The sequence below is a fragment of the Toxorhynchites rutilus genome, chromosome 2 (genome assembly GCF_029784135.1).
Source record: "Toxorhynchites rutilus septentrionalis strain SRP chromosome 2, ASM2978413v1, whole genome shotgun sequence".
Classification (NCBI taxonomy): Eukaryota; Metazoa; Arthropoda; class Insecta; order Diptera; family Culicidae; genus Toxorhynchites; species Toxorhynchites rutilus.
This window is the reverse complement of record NC_073745.1, coordinates 296,375,375-296,391,995: the sequence shown is the minus strand read 5'-3', so window position 1 is coordinate 296,391,995 and position 16,621 is coordinate 296,375,375. Positions and strand designations below refer to the sequence as shown.

General features: G+C 41.6%; 1 protein-coding gene across 1 annotated transcript in view; it reads right to left on the bottom strand.

The window, feature by feature from the left end:
- Positions 1 to 16,621, bottom strand: part of LOC129771247 (myocyte-specific enhancer factor 2) — a 224,506-nt gene extending 207,885 nt beyond the window's left edge. The window contains exon 1 of the mRNA XM_055774693.1: positions 15,581 to 16,621. The gene's annotated coding sequence lies outside the window, so the exon portion shown is untranslated. The remainder of the gene's footprint in view (positions 1 to 15,580) is intronic.

Sequence of the window (16,621 nt, the reverse complement as noted above, 5' to 3'; positions counted from 1 at the left end):
CATTTGATGCAGCGAAACTGTAAGTTTGATAAAAATAAATGAAATTAATTGCATTTTAATTTTTGCATGTTGGGTGGGGTGTAATGGACACGTTTCTGTGTGGTGAATTGGTCCTACAGGTTTGAGGCTTTTCTTTGATCTAATTGATTCCAGATGTCACGGAATTACAAAAAAAAGAATGAGCAGACAATGTTGGATAATGTTGTATAACTCACCAAGTTTGAGATTTCGAAACTTTGGAATAATTACCAGCCCAAGTCTACGATCCCACGTACAGATATCCAAAAAAAAACTTTTCGATCCTCTGCAACATAAGCTTTGGGCCGCCGACGACGGCCAATACATCTGGGCTAATAAATTAGCTGGAACGCACAACCTGGTAGTCTAGTGTTGCGTCGCAACGAAAGGAATTCCCCACCCTACTCCACTCCAGCCCACTGGGCTCATCCGATCGTCGTCGTCGTCATCATCATCATCATCATCATCAGTACCATCCCTCAGGTAGCCGCGCGATCCGTGCTGCGATTAATTATTCTGCTATTCTTCGCCTTCCGTTTGCACGGCTCTATGATTATTAATGTTGTGCTGTTAATACATGTTCAATACAGGCGCGCACCACTTACCTGGTGGACATGGCAAAAATGTTGCCTCCAAATGCCTCTCACCTGAGACCACGGAGAGGACCGCGGCACGGTTAGGCCAGGTAGCGAGCGCTCCGAGCTCATCGATCGACACCGCGACTTGCGCACTTCTCGTGTTCTGCCAATGGCCTTTGGGCGCTTCCGTGGCTCGCGATCCGTGATTGTAAAGTTCGATCAAGTTGAGGCAGGCGCAACAAAACCGCAGCAACAACAAAACAGACAAAAAATGTGAGGAAAATTAATAAGACTTGTCTGTGGTTCGGGACTGAACCACAGACAAGTCTTCCCCCTCCTTCTCCCCAATTTATCGGTTAGGCGAGGGGAGATGGTCTAGATGTTGACGCCGGGTTGTGCTATTTTACTGATTTATACCCACCCCATTTCGAGGGGCCATGGGGAAGGGGGGAAATAATTCAATGTTGGCGGGGAGGCGGGGCACAGAGAACAACAAAGTGTCGCGGCAAATGCGATTGCCTCCGATTGACTTCGCTCTTATCACTTGTTGGCAAAGTCATGGCGGAGTCAGAGGTCTTTGTAACTTTTATCCATTGGCTGCTGTGTTTTGCGCTGTGTACCCCGGAGATAAAAGCACACACCACTTGTTGTGTAGTGGTGGTATCGATGATGATGATATTGCGCTGACTTTGCAGAACCTTACCCACCCTTCCCGGCAGCGATATTATCACCCCCAATCATAACCATAGCAAAGCCGAGTCTGTCGGGGTTTGGGGAGAGAGGGCGATGAGGTGGGCGAGACAAATATCGGAAACGTCCTTGAAACTCGCGCCTGGCTCCCTCTCGATACCATAGACGCAATTCTCCCAATGTCTAACGCCGAATCCGAATGGTCGATAGTCGGTTGGTCGGTCGTTTGCGTGCTCGAGTGCTTCCTTACTGTTGTGTTTGTGTGCGAATCGAGTCTTGGCTTGGTAAAGCTCCCCCCGAAAAGATCGCGAAGCAACAAGTATGCAAATATTTTTTCCCCAAAAAATCAATAATTCGACTCTCATCAGCTCGGGAGCTCGAAGTGTGCGATTGTTGTTCGTTCTCGCGGCGAACGGGAGCCGCTTCTTGGTGTGGAGATGTGTGCACAGCACGAACCCAAGCAGGACCAAGGCGCAGTCCGAGAAGTAAGACGGAAGCAATGTTATGAGCGTTTGGTAGATTTGCCTTGATGCGGTGGGGAGGATTCTTTCATCTGCGATTTCACGCGGAAGGGGTTCACCGAGAAAAGCAAAATTCAGATCTGAATTTACTTAAACCTTGTAGGGAAAAGCCGGGAAAGACGGACACTCCTGTATAATTAATAAATTACATTTTTATTTTAAACTAGCTGACCCGGCAAACATCGTCCCGCCCAAAATTTGTTTTTTGTTATCAATACCTTCAAACATTCACGCTTTCTTACTATGAGCAAGTTCATGGGTCCAATCGCAGAACTGTTCATTGATTGATTTTCTAATCGACCCCGTTGGATTTACCTTTTACTATGAAATTCCTAGTACTCGAGTTATGCAGAAGTTTGTGTTTGTGTGCCCCCTGTAATTTGTGTTTCATTTGTATGGCCGCTCCCCCTTAGAGAGGGGAGTGGATAGTCTAACTACCATAGAAACATTTATTGCACCCTAAAATCTTCACATGCCAAATTTGATTTGATTTTGGGAGGCGATCTGGCGTAGTGGTAACATCCATACCTCTCACGCAGAGATCACGAGTTCAATTCTCACTCCCGAAATTCTTCCAAAAATGGAAGTAAAAGTGACGAACCAGCCGAAATGTGTTGAAAGTCACTATAATAGAGAAAAAAAAAAAAAAAAGAGATTTGATTTGCTTGATTAATTCTCAAGTAATGCAGAAATTTGTGTTTCATTTGTATGGCAGCCCCACCCCCCTAAGAGATGGGGGAGGAGTATCTAACCACCGTAAAAACATTTATTGCACCCTCAAACCTCCACATGCCAAATTTGGTTTCATTTACTCGATTAATTCTCGAGTAATGCAGAAATTTGTGTTTCATTCGTATTATTATTTACTTGCGGTGTTTTGTAGACGATAATTTATGAGTCTCACTGTTCGAACGTTTTTTTTCGTGTTTCAAGATGGAAACCAATAAATTTCCGCTGAAAATCTGAAATCTTATCATTCGTGATCGCCGTGATTTAGCATCGCAGCTAAATACTCTCTGGCTTACTCTACCTACTCTACGATAAGTCTGAAAAAGTTCAAACAATATGGTACAAGTATTAAGTCAGACCGGACCATATGACATTTTTGTGATTTCTAGAAAAACAAACTTGAAATTCAGATCTCTGCAATTTTTGAAACATTCAATTTTTGTTGTTCAGTACTGTTCAGTATATTCAGTATAGAGTAATATTGCCATGGTTTATAGTACATGGTTCATGGTCACTGCATACTGAGGGGGTTTTTCTCTGACCATTCAAAACAATTTCTATCCGTTATTCCTGCTGTACGGGTGATCTGATAAATCTGTTGTGTAAAGGGTGTGTCACATCAAATTGCATCACGGAAAAAACGCTGTAGAAATTCGCCCAGTAGACCGATCCTTTTGAAAATTTTAGACAGTAAAATAAAAACTATTAAACAACTTTTGGCATTTTCTTTTTATTCATACTTCGAGCCCAAGCCCGTATGCTCGCACCTTCCTCTTTACCCCGTCCATAAGGTTCTGTACAACGTCAGGTTGTAGTTTTTTTGAACAGAAATCCATTTTCTCTTGAAGTCCGCCTCCGATTTGACAACTTTTGGGTTCTTCCGGAGGGCCTGCTTCATAATCGCCCAATATTTCTCTATTGGGCGAAGCTCCGGCGCGTTGGGCGGGTTCATTTCCTTTGGCACGAAGGTGACCCCGTTGGCTCCGTACCACTCCAACACGTCCTTTGAATAGTGGCACGAAGCGAGATCCGGCCAGAAGATGGTCGGGCCCTCGTGCTGCTTCAATAGTGGTAGTAAGCGCTTCTGTAGGCACTCCTTAAGGCAAACCTGCCCGTTTACCGTGCCGGTCATCACGAAGGGGGCGCTCCGCTTTCCGCAAGAGCAGGTCGCTTGCCACACCATGTACTTTTTGGCAAACTTGGATAGTTTCTGCTTGGACAACAGGCCCGGCAGCTGACGAAAGTCCGCTTTGACGTAGGTTTCGTCGTCCATTACCAGGCAATGCGGCTTCGTCAACATTTCGGTGTACAGCTTCCGGGCTCGCGTCTTCCCCACCATGTTTTGCCTTTCGTCGCGGTTAGGAGCCTTCTGAACCTTGTATGTACGCAGGCCCTCCCGCTGCTTGGTCCGCTGGACGAATGAACTTGACAAATTCAGCTTATTGGTGACATCCCGGACCGAACTTCTCGGATCACGTCTAAACTGCTTAACTACGCGCTTGTGATCTTTTTCACTGACGGAGCATCCATTTTTGCCGTTCTTCACCTTCCGGTCGATGGTTAGGTTCTCGAAGTATCGTTTTAGTACTCTGCTGACCGTGGATTGGACGATTCCCAGCATCATACCGATGTCCCGATGTGACAACTCCGGATTCTCGAAATGAGTGCGCAGGATTAATTCACGACGCTCTTTTTCGTTCGACGACATTTTTCCAAATTTACATAAAATTGACAGTAAAGCATGGCCAACGTGATCTATACACTCTTATCTGATTATAAGCGAAAGCTGAAGATATAATTCCTAAAAATTAAATTTCTACAGCGTTTTTTCCGTGGTGCAATTTGATGTGACACACCCTTTAGCTTACAAAATGCTTAACCTAATGCAACCAATAACGAGAAAGTTTCAATTTTGTGAATTGGTGCCCTATGACATAACGCCGACCAATTGCAGATGTAGCAGGCCGCGAACGCAAGCGGCTTACAACTTACAACGGAGAATTATTCGAGAAGCAAGGGAATGCTCGCACATAACCAGCCGTGTTGTACGAAATAAATTACATCTAAATTGCCCGAGATAATGAAGCAGTATTGAAGTCGGAAGATTTGGTGGTCCTAAAAAGAACCGATGGGTTCGTGTCATTTTGTAGTAACAGTTGAAGAGAGGTGAACCATGATTCATTCTTGTTCTCGTAAGAACTGTATACGAGATTTGTGACGTTATTCCAATGCGCGTACACACTCTATATGCATCGCGAAGATTCTTCTCGTGATAGACACAGAGCAGCCCGAGGTAATTACATATTTGTTCCCCATTTACTGTTATCTATTTGATAACACATAAAATAAACAATTCGTAAGTGTGATTCAATCATACACAGCCAATCTCCACATAACGATATGAAAACCGACGCGGTACGTCCTATATGTTCTCTTCTGCTTTACTTCTGCCTGTCAGTGCAAGCTCTGCACTATGCTTACTTCGCGCATATTCTGAGGCGAAAACATTTACACGTTCGTTCAATACGATAGCAAAATAGAAACTGAGGTTGGCCAGGACGAGCACAATATTCATAGTGCTTTAACAGCCATCCGACGACATGCATCAACCACTGGCCAGCCTTGTCATCGATGGACTTTCAAACAAATTTGTAGGTTATTTGATTACACCAATGTTTATAGATTTTGTGATTTCAAAAGTTTGCTTTCAAAACAGTTCTTGAGCTACAGAAAAAAAGGCACCGGAAGGTTGTGTCCGAGATAGAGATATTGCTCAGTCATTTCATGACGGATTGATGAGATTTTTACATCAAAACATTGCGGCACTCTATAACAATTTTTCACCTTGAATAAAATAATATATATCATGTAATTAACTATCGAACAATTGAAAAATCTCAACCCCTATCCAAACGGTACTGATTGGTCGAAATTGACGTCATTTCTTTTTCGCCTGCTTCGCTTCTTTCGTTCCTCGATAAGTCAAATATTTGCATGTCGAGCGAGTGGGGGGCGCCTATTTCTCACATACCAACTGATATAAAAGGACGGTAGCATTTTTGGATTTCTCATTCTCGTTCAACACTCAGATCGGCAAACATCTGGACTTCTAGTGTGCAGTGCTCTACAAATCAACCAACACCATACGGCAAAAGCAAAGGAAGCAAAGGCAAAGGAGAGGAAGCCATCGGCAACCAACGATGGATGCGGTGCGGCAAAGGGAGCAAAGAAGAGGAAGCAGCGGAGAGCATCGAATTAAATCTAGTGTGCATTGCTGGTGCGCTCCTCTTCACATCAACAATTGGATGCGGCAAAGGAGGCAGAGGAGCGAAGTGCATTGCATCGCATCGTATCACACCCGCTATCCGTCGTTTAGCTCGTCGTGGTGGTGCCAATCAAACCCTCGAAAATCGACGCACAGAATCCGATGGCGCCAAAGTCAAGGAAAGCATCAGCGAATCCGTTAAAGCTACCGCTCCCAAAACTAAACTGCTACATCCGACTGAAACGCAGCAGATTCCATACAACCCATTAAACCATTCCAGTCCTTCTCAGGACTATCAATTTGTTTTGAAACAAAAGAGTTTATTTTACTGTTTTCCACTTACCACAAAAACTATATAAAACCGATCAAAAATACTGTTTATTGACGTAGGATTACGTCTTTCGGGAACATATTGGGGTACAAATCGAAAATTGAAAATCGAGCACATCGTGAAAATTGTCCAATTTCAAACGCTTATTGCTCAGTCATATCATGATGGATTGATGATATTTTTGCGTCAATTGAAGAAAATAATATATGTCATTAAACTAACTATCAAACAATTCAAAAATCTCAGCCCATATCCTAACGGAAATACCCTGATTGGTCGAAATTGACGACACATGCGGCGGGTCCTTAACAGAGACATCAAAACCGAGCTGCATGGGGGAAATTGGCATTGCAAATACATGAAAGTCGGAGGCATTTTTATATTGCAAGTAAGGTGAGTGATCGAGGTTAGTATTACAAGTGTTCTCATAATTGGTATGTTGCAGGGGGGGGTTTTATTTATGAAAATTGAAATAAATCGTTTCATATTACGAGTCATTTTAACACAACCGCTACCATATACAATTTTACAGTTCTTGAGCTAAACAATGCATGATCGATCATTGATATTAAATTTGACGAAGCAAGCAACATTAAAGTTCCAAATTTAAATTTAATTTGCTAGAATTAATCGTACTCACCTTACCTGCAATATAAAAATGCTCCCAACTTGCATATATTTGTATATTTACAATGCCGATTTCTTTTGTTTTAAATCTCTGTTAGGAAACACATATCAGTAGGAACAAAAGCTCCCCCTACTTCCATGTATTTGCAATGTGGATTCCTCCAGGCACCTTGGGTTTAAGGTATGTAGTAGAACTATGTATAATTTTATTCATTTTCACTGAATTGTTACGGAGTGCCCAAAATGATTGATGTAAAACTCTCGTGAATCCATCAGGAAATGACTGAACGATAATTATTAGTACTAGAGGAAAATGCTCGTATTTAAAATGCTTGTATCTTCAATTTTGTCCAATCAGAACAAGGTATTTCCGTTTGAAGATTTTCCGATAGTTTGATTCCATATAATATCTTATCTTATTCATTGTAATGGATTTATATGAAGTGCTCAGATCGATTGATGCAAAAATTTCGTAAATTCATCAGGAAACAACTGAGCTTGTGTAGTCAATTTCGACCAATCAGAACTGGGAATTTTCGTTAGAATAGGGGTAGAGATTTTCTAAATATTCGATAGCTAGTTTCATGACATATATTATTTTGTTCATTTCAAAAATTTGTTATGGAGTGTCGAAATCGATAGACGCAAAAAGCCAAGCCAGAAATTCAAGAATGAAACTCTTTAGTACAAACATTTGGTATCACTGATAAGAGCCGATGAATGAATACTTTCACCGAGTGAGCGTTTCTCGAAGCAATTGCCAATTTGCGCAGATTTCCAAATTAACTTTCAGAATGAACATAAACTGTTGATTGCTCGTTGTCTAGAGCTACATTGAACCACTGAACTTACGAAATATCCAAGTGATGTTTCAGTATATTTTAGTGAAATAACATTTCCAACGCCCCCAAAAACAACGTCCAAAGTTCCCACGGTGGCGGTGTCGACAACAACCGTTGCGAAACAAATTTTCACCTTCAGTTTTTCCACCGAAGAACGCAACTCTCACCACTAAAAACGCTTTCACATCTGACTTGAACTGGGCTACACGTTGATGCCATTTTTAAATCGGAAACAATTTTGAATAAATTTTCGAATTCACTTAAATTTATTGATCGATCGGAAGAAATTGAAAATAAATTGGTCCCATATATCGTATACCAAGCCTATAAGTTGTCAAAAATTAGTAGATTCCATGCAAATTCACGTCAAAGAAACCTTGTAAAGATACACTAGGGGTGATATTATACTATCCAGCACGTAACGTATACTGCACGTTTCATGCAAGGCAAATATTATTGCCTGTGTTTTAAATGTACATGCGTATATATAGCGGAAAAGCTCCGGTCATACACAGCAAGTTTCAGACAAGTGCATGAAGAAATTCTTGAAAAGAATATTTTGTCGGTACCGGTACTTGCTGGAGCGCGTCTTAGCTTGGCACAGTATTGACATCAAATGACAATATTCAATTAGGGAGACAGATTAATCTCTATCAAAATAGCATCCCCGAAGGCAGTTTTAAATTGTCAAAATTTGAACGAAAATATTCACTTCATGTTATTTAATTATTTAAAACAAATAGTACTGAACTTTACTCGACCAATTTATATATATTGAAAGATGTTTCCACTAAAACACATCATTATAAAATCAATTTATTTTCGTATAAGATTTTTTCTCCATTTGTAGAAATAGTGGTGTTCATGAACATAAAATACATATTCGATATAGAAAAGTTATCGTTCATGCAGATTTTTCGTTTTCATGTTTGTTCATTCCATCTGAAAAACCATTATAGTCATTGTCGCTTCCCAGGGGGTCTCCGTAGTCACATTGGTTGCGCGTTCGCTTAGTAAGCGATCGATCGTGAGTTCAAAACTCAGGGCTCTCATTGACCATCTTTGTGTTGTTACAGAATAGCTACGTCCACGCAACAATCATCAGCGATGGAGATCGATCCACGGTTTAAATAAGATCGATTCATCCATACAACTGCTCTGCTCTGCCAGACACATCGGGCTACTGTTCTATAAATAACTCAACAATGATCAATCAACTGTTTCCGCTGTCCGGTGGTCCAACTGGATAATGGAAGAACAGAAAAAATACCCTTACGCCTAAATGGCTACTGTGTGAATGTACCATATGTAATGGTATAGAAGGAATACTGGCGAATGGCAACTGTGTAATGTGCTAATTATAGATATGATAGCCATGTGACATGTACACGATTAAAAATTCGGCTCTGTTACAGCTAAAATGCTAATGAGCCTTGAATAAATAAATGGGATAATAATTGTCGCTTCCCAAACTTTTGATACGACACGTCAACGCGAATTTATCTTCTCGCTGATAATATAAATACACGTAATACATGTATTTGTAGGCCCGTGCCGGTACGTAACGAATAGTATAAAACCGCCTTTATTTGTTACTTTTGTTGTGTACTGTTCCTGCTGCTATTATTTTAAACATGTCAAAAATAAACTTCCCACGAACAGACCATTGCTATTTTAACAAGAATTCATGATGATTCCTCATCGATCAATTGTAAGAGCCGGACGTCTATTGTTCGTGCTCTATTAGTAATAAATCGAAGCTGTTTTTTTTCCTTCTTCTAAAGTGGTTTTTAGTTGGTTTTTTTTCTGCTTTCGTCGCAAGTGAACTGCACCAAAAGCAACAGGACGCGCCTCTCTGGGAAGCCCGGATCGGTGGCCTGTTCATTCGTTCCACTGAACGCCGTCAACAAAACAGAGAAGTACAACAATAGATTTTGCCGTCGCGCTATAGTGTTTACCTTGTAGCGCGCGGCTTTGTATCGCTCTCTAAATAGGGGTGTTCAAGGTTGTTCGGACACTTATAATTAATATTTTTTTTTTGAAGAATTTTTTTTGGAAAGCAATTTTAGTTTTGAAATATTTTTTTAGTTTACGTTAATTTTAAGTCTAAGTTAGTTTTAAGTTGAGTTTTTGCGCGCGCGTGTGTGTGTGTGTGCGTGTGTGTGAGAAAGTTTTTTTTTGTTTTTCATAGACGGTTGCGCACCGTTTGCGCAACCGTTATGGCGTCTGCTGATGCTATTGTTGCGCGGACGCGCTATTACCAACAGTCCTCAAAGGCACCATGGGTTGTTTTCTTTCGGCCCTAGGAGAAATCGTTGAGAACTCTTGACATTTCAAGAGATTTGCTGCGTAAGTATCCGGATGTCTTGATACGTAAAGAGAGACCGGACAAACTGCGTGTAGAAGCACCGACTTTTGATGTGGCGAACAAGATTGTTGACCACGAGATTTTCAACAGGGAGTACCACATTTACATCCCTTCTCGAGATGTGGAGATAGAAGGCGTAGTCTCCGATGCGAGTCTGAGTGTTGAAGAATTGAAAAAAGCATCGGGTTGTTTTAAAAACTCCCTAATTGGTGAGCTTGTGAAGATTCTGGATGTTAGGCAACTACATGCAGCATCTTTGGAAGACAACCAAAAAGTCTATAAGCCTTCACACTCGTTTCGGGTGACTTTCGCTGGTTGTGTTCCCCGAACTATGTGAAAGTAGATAGTGTTTTTTTTTCCGGTGCGCTTGTTTGTACCGCGGGTCTATAATTGCACCATCTGTAAAATTTTGGGACATTCTTCCAGCCATTGCGGCAACAAGTTCCGCTGCGGTAAATGTGGTGAAAAACACAGTGAGGATTCTTGTACACAAACATTGGAAAAATGTATCCACTGTGGCGAGAATCCTCACGCACTACAGGAGTGCCCAAAGTACAAACAGCACTCCGATAAAGTGAAGCGTTCTATCACAGGACGCTCCAAGCGGACTTATGCTGAAATGCTCAAGGCCGCATCAGCCGCTCATGATGAAAACCAATTTTCGGTTTTGTCAACTCAAGAATTGGACTCTGATTCTGATGAGGATCACACTACGGCTGCACCAGAATCTTCGACAAAGGATGATTCTCAAAAAAGAAAACTCTCTTCACCAATGATGCACCGTAAGAAAGCTAAAATGATCCTCAGAAGACTGTCTAATTCCAAGGATAATGGTAAAAAAACTAATCCGAAGACTCCTTCTCAGCCAATTCCTGGTTGCAGTAAGGATTATACGCCGTTACCCAGAAGAGAGAGAAACAAAAACGCTGCCCCTCGATCTTCTCATAGAAAATTCGCGTCCAATCGAGGATTGATAGCTTTTTCGGACATTGTGGACTTTATATTAAACACCCTCAATATTCAAGACCCCCTTAGAAGCCTTATTTCTGCCTTGCTTCCATCTCTGAAGTCTTATCTTAAGCAATTGACTGTTTCATGACCCCTCCTTGCATCAATCATATCTTTCGATGGATAATTCACCTAACGTAGTGGAAGATATGATCACTGTGCTACAATGGAACTGCCGTAGTCTAGTGCCTAAACTAGACTCGTTCAAATTTCTACTTCAAAATTATGACTGTGATATATTCGCCCTTTCTGAAACATGGCTTTCTTCTGATACAGAACTCAACTTCCACGATTTTAACATTATTCGCCTGGATAGAAATGATTCTTATGGAGGAGTACTTTTGGGGATCAAAAAGTGCTACTCTTTCTATAAAATTCCTCTCCCAGCTCTATCAGACGTCGAAATTGTCGCGTGTCAAATAACGGCAAAGAATAAAGAACTTTGCATAGCTTCAGTATACGTTCCTCCAAATACTAACATTAGCCGTAGTCAACTTTGGAATCTAGTCTCGATTCTCTCATCCCCAGTTCTAATACTGGGTGACATGAACTCCCATGGTACTGGGTGGGGTGATCCTTATGATGACGCTAGAGCGGCTATTTTTTACGATTTATGTGACGATTTCAATTTAACTATCTTGAACACTGGTGAAGCGACACGAATTCCAAAACCTCCGGCTCGAGAAAGTCGACTCGACCTATCTTTTTGCTCAAGCTCGCTATCATTAGATTGTCAGTGGAAGGTCATCAATGATCCCCATGGTAGCGATCACTTGCCAATCAATATATCAATCAAGTGTAGCCCGCAATCCACTGAACCATCTCGAGTTCCATTTGATCTAACAAGGAACATCGACTGGCAAAAATTTGCAACGGCGGTAACAATTGGTGTCGAATCAATAGATATACTTCCACCATTGGAAGAATATCGATTTTTCGTAGATTTGATGTATAAAAGCTCATTGGAAGCACAAAGAAGAAAAGTTCCAAGTGCTCCGTTTAAAAGAAAACCAGCCACTCCTGGCTGGGACGACGAATGCACAAAATTGTATTTGGAAAAATCGGATGCTTTCAAAGCTTTTCGTAGACATGGAACATCCACACACTTCGAGGAATATTCGAAGCTTGAAATACAGCTGAAACAATTAATTAAAGCAAAAAAACGCGGTTACTGGCGCAATTTCATTGAAGGTCTTTCTCGTGAAACCTCAATACGTACCTTGTGGAGGGTAGCTCGCAACATGCGTAACCGCTCATCTACTAACGAGAGTGAGGGATACTCCAACCGATGGATATTCGATTTCGCTAAAAAGGTTTGTCCAGACTCAGTTCCAGCCCAACATATTCTTCGAGAAACGTCTCTAAGCGGTGGACCTCTGGACAGACCATTCTCAATGCTGGAATTTTCTATGGCTCTTCTTTCATCGAACAACTCTTCACCCGGAAGCGATATGATTAAACTCGTTCTTCTAAAAAATCTTCCCGATATCGCGAAAAGACGCTTGCTAGACTTATTCAATACCCTACTAGAAAACAATATTGTGCCACCCGAATGGAGACAGGTCAAAGTAATAGCAATTCAAAAACCTGGCAAACCAGCGTCTGACCATAACTCATACCGTCCGATTGCTATGCTCTCGTGCATTAGAAAATTGCTGGAGAAAATGATCCTTCGAAGACTCGATCAATGGATCGAGACAAATAATTTGCTATCAAGTACACAATTTGGGTTTCGTAAGAGCAAAGGAACAAACGATTGTCTAGCGTTGCTTTCTACGGATATTCAACTGGCCTTTGCGCACAAGGAGCAACTGGCTTCAGTATTCTTGGATATTAAGGGAGCTTTTGATTCGGTTTCCATAGAAATTCTGTCAGACAATCTGGACAGATGTGGACTTCCTGGAATTTTGAATAACTTCTTGTACAATTTGTTGTCAGAAAAGCGAATGAACTTTACCCTTGGACAACTGACAACTTCCAGAAATAGTTATATGGGTCTACCCCAAGGCTCATGTCTCAGCCCCCTTCTTTATAATTTTTATGTGAAAGATATTGACAGTTGTTTGGCAGAACAATGCACGCTAAGACAACTTGCAGATGATGGTGTGGTTTCCGTCAGAGGTTCCCATGCCGAAAACTTGCAAAGACCATTGCAAAATTCCCTAGGTAACTTGTCTTCCTGGGCAAGGAAATTAGGGATCGAATTCTCGCCGCAGAAAACAGAACTGGTAGTGTTTACTCGAAAGCGGTTCCCAGCCCAACTGCAACTCAAGCTTTTGGGCAGAAGCATTACCCAATCATTGACCTTCAAGTACCTTGGTGTCTGGTTTGATTCAAAATGCACTTGGAATACCCACATTACGTATTTGAAGCAAAAATGTCAAAAGAGGGTCAACTTTCTCCGTTCGATTTGCGGCACGTGGTGGGGAGCTCATCCGGGAGATCTCATAACGCTTTATAAAACAACTATTCTATCTATTCTGGAGTATGGCTCTTTCTGCTTTCTCTCAGCAGCTAAAAGTCACCTTCTAAAATTGGAACGAATTCAATATCATTGTCTGCGTATAGCTCTCGGCTGTATGCACTCAACGCATAACATGAGTCTCGAGATTCTGGCAGGAGTAACTCCTCTACAGAACCGATTCTGGGAACTTTCTCTCAGAATACTGGTGAAATGCGGTGTCACGAACACACTTGTGATTGAAAACTTTGAAAAAATTCTTCATCTAAATATACAATCTCGGTTTATGAGAATTTATTACCACTATATTTCGTCAGATATTTGTCTTCCATCGTTTACTCCAGATCGTGCTCACTTCACCATCAGCAGTTCCTCAATTGAATACGATCTGTCGATGAAACAAGCAATACTTGGGATTTCAGATCAGCTTCGACCAACTTTCATTCCACGTATTTTTAACCGAAAGTACCAAAAAGTCAATTGCATGAAAAGATACTTCACTGATGGGTCTCGCCTCAATGGATCCACTGGCTTCGGTGTTTTCAATGAAAATTCGAGCGCCTTCCGTAAACTGCAGGAACCTTGTTCCGTTTATGTTGCTGAGCTGGCAGCAATCGGCTTCGCATTGGAGATGATCTCCAACAAGCCTGCAGACCATTACTTCATTTTCTCGGATAGTCTCAGTTCGCTTGAGGCTCTCCAGTCGATGAAAACTAGTAGGCACCCATCTTATTTCCTCGCAAAAGTGAGGCAGCAGATGAGTGCACTGATCGAAAGATCTTATAAGTTAACCTTTGTATGGGTCCCCTCTCATTGCTCAATTCCTGGCAATGAGAAAGCGGACACTATCGCAAAGGTGGGTGCCCAGGAAGGCGAATTGTTTGATAGACAGATTTCATACGATGAATTTTTCCAATTACTGCGTCAGAGTTCCCTCTTGAGTTGGCAAACCGATTGGGACACTGGAAGTCTTGGGCGGTGGTTATATTCAATTATTCCAAAGGTTTCTTCGAGAGCGTGGTTCAAAGGTTTGGACGTAAGTCGTGACTTCATTCGTGTAATGAGTAGACTTATGTCCAACCACTACTCGCTAGATGTGCATCTCCACAGAATAAATCTTGTTCAAAGCAACGTCTGTCGGTGTGGAAACGGTTACGATGAAATCGATCACGCAGTTTGGCAATGTACGGATAATTACGCAGCCAGAGAGTACCTTTTGAATGCCCTTAGGGCCCAAAGAAGACAACCCTATGTTCCTGTTAGAGACGTGTTGGGAACTCGCGACATCTGCTATATGCAGTTGATCTATATGTTTGTGAAACGGACTAGCATAAGAATTTAATGCTTTTGTGTTTTTTTTCTTTTTCGTTATTAGTTTGTTTGTCTTGTCCCCTCATCTCACCGTTGCCCCCCCTCGACAGATAGTCGAACACCAGATGCTATCCCTGGTCTTTATGCACAATGCTACAGTGCGTGCGGCAGCTCTCGGTTGAGACAACGATACCTCATATCCATATCCCTAACCTGATCCATCCCACAAAAATTGTTGCCCCTCTACCCTCGAGTAAACCGCGAGTAATCGGTCGAAACCTACTAAACATAGATTTAAGTTGAAATTCTGTAAAAACAAATCATGAATTAGTGGCTCCGCAAAGCTCATGCGATTGAGCCTTACAAATAAATGAATTGGAAAAAAAAAAGAATTCATGATTTTATTACTCCATTATTGAACATTATGAATGAAGTGCGAAATGATATAAACCTAAAGAATTAGCCATTAAAAAATCTGCTATTATTTCGCACAGTATAAATCATAGTACGCTAATATATAACCAACGATAAGGGTTCATGACTGCATGCTTTCAGAAAAATATACTAAATTCATAATTACGAAAACTGCCCGTCGTACAGAATAATTTTTTTTTGATAATTTCCTGAATTGAGTTTGCCAACAATCGCAAACATTCCAATTGGAAGTCAAATCTATTCGAAACGTTTTTTTTCGCTCGCTAATTCCACTCGAAGAGAATAACAATAATAAAATGAAATATGCTTAAAACCGAAAACAGGTCTGCAGGGATAAAAGGCGAAATCGATATTCCGATAAAAACGAACAACGGAGGAAAAAAACAAAATTCATACCTCTTATCAGCCAGAATCGAAGCACGGCCAAGATAGATTTGCGAAAGAAGCAGCAAGTAGAACTCGTCTTATATCATCATCACATTATCATATTCTTCGCTTCTTTTACTTCTTCGTTTGCTTTTTTCCTCCTGTTTACCTCGGGTTCTCTTGTCACTTCTCTTGTTTTCTTCTACTATCACACACACACTCTCTCTTCGCTGCTATCAATTTATGTTCGCGTTTTGCCCCCACCACTGTATACAATCAATATTGACAACCAGAGAATTTCTTGCAGTGCGAACACAATTTCCTCCTGCCTACCGAAACCCAACCCAGAGGGGTCACACAATTCTTCTCAGCGGTTCGTTCAACAGTCCACAAGTCCTCCGGTGGAGGTCCCTTTCGCTCGTCGTTGCGTTTGAGACCTCCTGCCAACTGGGCCCTACGAAAACAGCTTCTGATTAGTCAACCACAGCTCTCGGAGCGAGTTATGACTTCGTGTGGGATGTTCAACTACTTCTTCAGTGGTGTGGTCTGGTCTATGGAATCTGGTTATCGACACTGCTCGAAACCGATCTCTATCTTCATTCACTCCTAGACTGCGACACAACACTCGAAAAAGCTTCCTTCGGATATTCTTCCTCCAATAAAAACCACCGTATTTCGGTTCTTCACTCGATGATCAGTTTATTAGTGAGCTAAAATGAGCTCTTTCCCTCTCACTCTCTCCCTTTCTCTCTGTTGGCAAAAATATTATTATGCAAAAACTTCGCCGCTAATAAGCACACTGGATTTGCCAAAGAAAAAAGTCACTAATCTTACGACGGCTAAACTTGCTGCTAGTTCCTGCTGATAAACAACGCACTGTCAGCAGCCAAAATCGACGGCTGAAGGTCCGAATTTGAAAGGACCTTTACTGGGGAGCTGAGAAACTGCGAGATTTTTGCACTGTCTGTCAACCTCCTTCGCTGATGGCAAGATCGGAACGACGAATAAAATATGCGTATGTTAGTGCTGTTGCTGTCGGTTGGCTGCTGCTGCTGCTGCTGCCCTCATGAA